The sequence below is a fragment of the Egretta garzetta genome, unplaced genomic scaffold (assembly GCF_000687185.1).
Source record: "Egretta garzetta isolate BGI_Z169 unplaced genomic scaffold, ASM68718v1 scaffold18, whole genome shotgun sequence".
Taxonomy (NCBI): Eukaryota; Metazoa; Chordata; class Aves; order Pelecaniformes; family Ardeidae; genus Egretta; species Egretta garzetta.
In genome coordinates this window covers 5748055-5754054 of record NW_009260616.1, presented here as the reverse complement: position 1 = coordinate 5754054, position 6000 = coordinate 5748055, and positions in this window count along the sequence as shown.

The window sequence follows — 6000 nt, the reverse complement described above, 5'->3', positions numbered from 1 at the left end:
GAGGAAAGGCTGAGACAGTTGGGCTTGTTCAGCCTGAAGAAGAGAAGGCTGAGAGGGGACCTCATCAATACATACAAATATCTTAAGGGCGGAAGTCACGAGGACGGAGCCAGACTCTTTGCAGTGGTGTCCACCGACAGGACAAGGGGCAATGGGTACAAACTGAGACATAAGAGGTTTCAGTTGAGTATGAGGAAGAACTTCTTTACTTTGAGGGTGACAGAGCACTGGAACGGGCTGCCCAAGGGGGTTGTGGAGTCTCCTTCTCTGGAGATATTCAAAGCCTGCCTGGGCGAAGTCCTGTGTAACATGCTCTAGGAGAACCTGCTTTAGCAGGGGGGTTGGACTAGATGATCTCCCGAGGTCCCTTCCAACCCTTGCAATTCTGCGATGATGAATTTGGCATTTTCAGTCTTATCATATCGGAGTTTTTCCAAACTTACCAGTAACCTTTAGAATAAGGTATATCTACTACTGTAGCTTTGGTCAGTTGAGCTATCATCCCTTTCTTTTCTCCAGTTTCTCAGCTTCTGCTTTACTCAGCATTATTCCAGCCAGTGCAGGCACCCTGCAGCAGCTGTCAGCTGCTTGTTAGTTGTCATGGAAAATGTTCTAATTAGCTGGGCCTTGGCCTAGATTTCAGTCATTGTTAGTCTGGGTATCTCCATGCTATTTTCTATTGCTGTGCAAGTGCTTCTCCAGCCATCTGCACTGCTTCCCTCTGTTTGGCTATCTCATGCAGCAATGAGGTGGTTGCTGTAAGATTTGTCCCTTCCACAATGTGCCACCATTAGATGGGACTATAGTTTCGCATGGTTGGCATTGGGCAGGGATTTCTCTAAACCATTGTTTGTGATCCCAAGGGAGCTCAAAATGTTTTCCATGGCAGCAGGCAACAGCAGCACTATCTCGCCATGCCAGCAGCCACCTAGTTTCTGCAAGTCAGAGGAATAAGAGCAACATGTAATGTCTATCACAACCATTTCTGCAGATTCTTCCAAGCTCTGGCAGCAGCTCAGTTCCTCTGCTGCGCAGAAATGAACATAAACACTTTCAGACAGCAGTTGCCTCTGCTTCACATTTCTGCGCCCTATATGTATGGAGCTCCTGCCAACACATTGATCACTCAAAGACAAATGAGCCAGAAAAAGTTTCAGGAAGTCTTTTGAATATTAGTATGTGCTTATATTTCTCACTGAAGGGTAAAAGAATAAGATGATGGAAGCAGCTCTGAGTTATGTTTTGAGTGAAGAGAAAACTATACCTAATTCATTGATCCCAGGTATCTGAAAACTGAGGAAAAGTGAGGACTCTGTTTCTTAATCAGGAAAGTATGAGTGCACCTGGAAATAGTTTTTAAACTGAAAGGGATTTTTGAGCCTTTTAGACTGAGAAATGAAATAATTTGCTCTGCTAGCCATTGTACACCAGGCTATGTGTCAAAAAGTAGGCAGACTGACCTGGTCAAAACTAGGATATGCGATTTAAGAAAAACAGTAAATATAAGGAGACCTCCTGAAAAATTTTGAGTGCTGGCAGCAACATTTGTTTAGCAATCAGGACAGAGCTTCACTGTTTCAGACCTGAAGGTTTTAGGGATCAAACATTCTATTGCAGCTTTGACCTCAAATCCCTACGATCTAGAAGTGGGCTAAAAGGTTGTAACAACATTTCAGTTCACTAATCTTTTAGTAGTAAAGAAAAGTTGCTTGTACATTTTCAACTGTTAAAAGGAGAGCAAGGTGGCAGAGAACTGCTAGAAGTTTCTGGAACAAGACAGTGCTTTAACTCTTTGCCCTATTTGTTTGAAAAATTACATGAGTGAGTGTCAGATGATTGCCAGAGAGTTACTGCCTGTTATTAAGGTAACAGAGAATTAATACTTAAAATAAATGAGGAAAAGGCGAAGATTTTTTTCTTGTGATAACCAATAGTACTAACAAAGCAGTTAATTACCATCAGTTAAAGCAGGTCATACGAGACTGGGATTTTTTATGTTCTGGTTGCACTTCTGCGAGGTACTAGGTTGGAGCCACGAACATTTTTCACATACACCATCAAGAAACAATGGAGCGGAAATCACTTTCAAGATGTATTTAAGCACTTAGGGACAACATATATTTAAATATATTTTCATTAGCTGTATTAATAATATTCCTATGTGAATGTGTATTCTAATATTTCCTTTTTCTTTTCTCTTTTCACTTTTGCTTCCCTTCTCTTTCCTCAGCTAAACCAAAGAAGAAACAAGGAAGTAAGTGATAGTTTTACATATTGCTACCCCTATAACTAATAAAGTAATGTCAGATCTATAAATGAGGGAAAAAAATGTATAAAAGCTCCTGCTGCTACTCAGAATTTTAGATTGTGGTTGATTAGACAGATTAGAACTGATACAACAAAGCTGATAATAGTAATAATGGATATGTTGAGAAATTCTAGTCTGTTTAAGCCAAAAACGTTTCATCCCAATACTGTATTTCTTTCTTGACAAAAGAAAGAGGCTTGTTCAATGACAGTATGAAATACCTATTAATAAAGTTTATTATTTTACACACAAAATCCTTTTATCCACATCTACTAGGCTCACTATAGGTCTCAGCTATGTATTCTGATGTCTATATGAGCTGTAAATCAATAAAGAGAAAGTAATACACTGCACATCAATACAGAGCAAGTAACACAAGGCTCTTGTCATGGGATTTGTGCTACAGGTTGTTATTTTGCCAAATTATGGCAGACTGTCTAACAGATCTCAGTAAGTTCAGTCCTATGGAACATGGCTGGTGGTTTTTTTTACACTCATTTCCCATTTCCAGGTCAGTCCTGGGTCATATTTTAAATTCTTCAGCAATGTCTGTGTCCCATGCCACACCATCCTAAAAGCCACTTTTTCTTCTGGAGATGACAACCAGCTCTGAATTGTTTAATGTTCTTTTTTTCCAAAATGCATGATCAAGGTAACATCTTCTGCAACAGTTTGGGTAACTATGCTCTTAATAATAGAGGTGTACAGCAACTTTAAGTTCTTACAGGCAGGGTCGTGGAAGTATAGGGTTTATACTGTGCATTAAAATTATTTATTTTGGTAAAGACATAATAGTGTAGTATTTAGCTGTGTTACTTGTATTCTTGTATTAATCACAAAATCTTTATTTGAATTGTGAAAAGCCCCTCCCCCCAAAAAAAGAGAGAGAAAGGTCTTCATCTTCCACTCTCCTCCTTTTTTTGTAGAGACCATTGCACCAAACATGGAATATGTCTTGGGAATTTTTCATAACTCATGAGCACAGGAGGACAAATCTTTCAGTCTTTCACTGAGTTTTATTTCTGTTAGCACAGATTTCTGTCATTAACTTAATACTTTAAAATTGGTATTGACTTTGTATTAGGACTATTAGAGATACTTAGTTCCACTGTATATGCTTCACAGACATCTGCAGTAAATTGTTTTCTTACTTTGAAAATTGGTGACTGAATCATAAACTGGTGAGTACAAAACCTGAAGGTAGAAGCAGGATAGCAGGTGTAGCTTCTGAAGTAGATGTCTGGGACGTAGTGAGGATGGAAAGGGGCAGCTTTATTACAATAAAATTACACTTTTGACCTTTTTCAGCAAATTCCTTTCCCAAGTCTTCTCCTTTAAAAATTATATCGTCTGAAGTATTGCCTTTTTAGAAGCACGGTGTAGAAAGAGAAAAACAATGAAACATTTGTTCCTTGATATCAGCCCCGACAGAACAGGGATTTCAACACCAACAGTAAATTAAGTTTTTCCACTTCATGGTTACTTCTCCCATACATAAAAATGTACTATTTCTGCATTCTTTCAATTCAGATTCCCCATGAACTCAGTTTGTCTTACACATAGCAGAATACTAAATCATGAGCACGAAGCTTTATTGATAAAATGATACATTACTATTGGACGTATTCCATGCTTTTATAACAAAAGTGACAATTTGTAAATTATTTGTGCTTAAGGCAGTAGACAATTATCACTCCAGCTACCCACTGTAGCTATTGCAAGTTTCATATCTATCTGTTAAACACAACCTCCTTCTCATCAGGACTCTTGACCTCTTATCCTATGTGTAGAAGCCAACAGGGTCTTCTAACAGAGTTCTCTTAGAAGTGCCAGATTTTCTGGTACTGACTTGCTGCTGAGTTTCTTAATAGAAAGAATTTTTTGCTTCATATCTGATGGAGAACACTGTATTTTTTTTCCCAGAAAATACCTGTTAATTAGTGTTTCTTAGATAACATGTATAAACCAGTGTAACCAGTAGTCAGGTGGTTAAAGCACTCACGCAGGAATTCAAAATCCAAGTCTCTGCTCTTTCTGACTAGCCTGGTTTGGAACAGTCTCATTTGGTTTTTTTTAACTTTGGTGGGAAAAGCTTTGGAGACCTCGATTTCATCAGCACAGAATGATGATCACACATTTTGTCTGAAACAGAATTCTTGTTTTCGGTCTGGTTCAAATTATTTCTTATGCCTTTTACAGGGGACTGCCTGTCCTCATACAGTATCCATCAAGGATGGTGTGGCCTAGCCATCTTCACTACTTGTCTGCAGGCAGATTAAAAAGAACCCTTCATCCTCCTATTTGTCACTATTTTATTGCTTTTTCAATTTGATACACATCTGACCCTTAGAAAAGAATAGTTTCAATAAGGAGACCCTTGGACTTGCTCAGCAAGAATGGACAATCCCAGATGAGGGAAACAGGCCACAGCCAGCTCTGATGAGTCTAAATTGGCAAAGGGTCAGTTTTTTCCTTTCACGTTAAGAAAGTTGAAAAAACATCCTTATACCATATTAAGTTGAAGCTTGCAAATTTTATAAGTTTCACAGTTAAATCAATAAAACACATTTTGTGGACTGAACTCTCTGAATGGAAACAGGTGAATTTTGTACAACTCTTCCTATCACTCAGTTTTTCACTATTTCTTCCAATACACGGTTATAGTCTCTCATATGATCTAGATGTTTCATTCTCTCTTATGATTAAATCTCATAGTTTCTCTCAGTTATGGCTTCTGACTGTCACTTTATCAGTGTGAATACTTCTTTTGCAGATCCTGGAAAAGAGAAAGAATTGAAATCTCCAGCTGCTACAAAAGATAAAGGTAACATGGCAGGACAAAATTGTATAAAACCCCAAGATCTATGTGCATCAAGAAAAAAATCTTTCAGTGCGTTGGCTTTTTTGATTTTACGATATAGTTTAGGCATTTATGAGCATAATACTATTTCAGTAAATTTATGATAAAACTTAATTGGCATTACCTGGCTCAGAAGTGCAAATGGAGCCTTAGTAATATGAAGCATCTGTATGACAACTTAGAAGTCTAAATTCAGAATTCAGACACACTTGTCAAAGTTTGCTATTAGAAGCTGCAAAGTGAAACAAATTTTGAGTGATCTTTATTCTTTCATCACACTCTAGAAAAGTTCATGGTTTCACTGTGTGAACATGCTAAAACTGATGAAAAGCAGTTTGGTACTACACATTTAATTGGTTTCATGGCTCAGTTAGAAACCAACAATTATTCAATCAATCGTTATCCCAGAGGTATTAGATGTTAACCTTTTATCACTCTAACTTGAAGATTAATAAATTATTTTTTACAGAACATGATAAAGAAAAGGAAGGAAAGAATCCTACAGCTTTGAAAGATAAAGGTAAGAATACACAACAGAATATAAAATTTGTTGAAAACTACACAAGGTAGAACGAATATATTGATTTTAAAATAATCATTTTAAAACTTTCCCATTATAAATCTTACCCAATCAACATTTAATTGATTAAAATATTCTACAGGATTTATAGAATGAAAAATAGGGGGAAAGGACATAAATAGAATATGGTTAGCCAATTAATGTTCAGAAGCTTAAAAAATAATTAAATAAATATCACAAAACCGCACTGAGTAATGGTTAGGAACTTTCCTAAGAACTTTCTCTTCTGAACAATACAAAGTGTTTAACAGG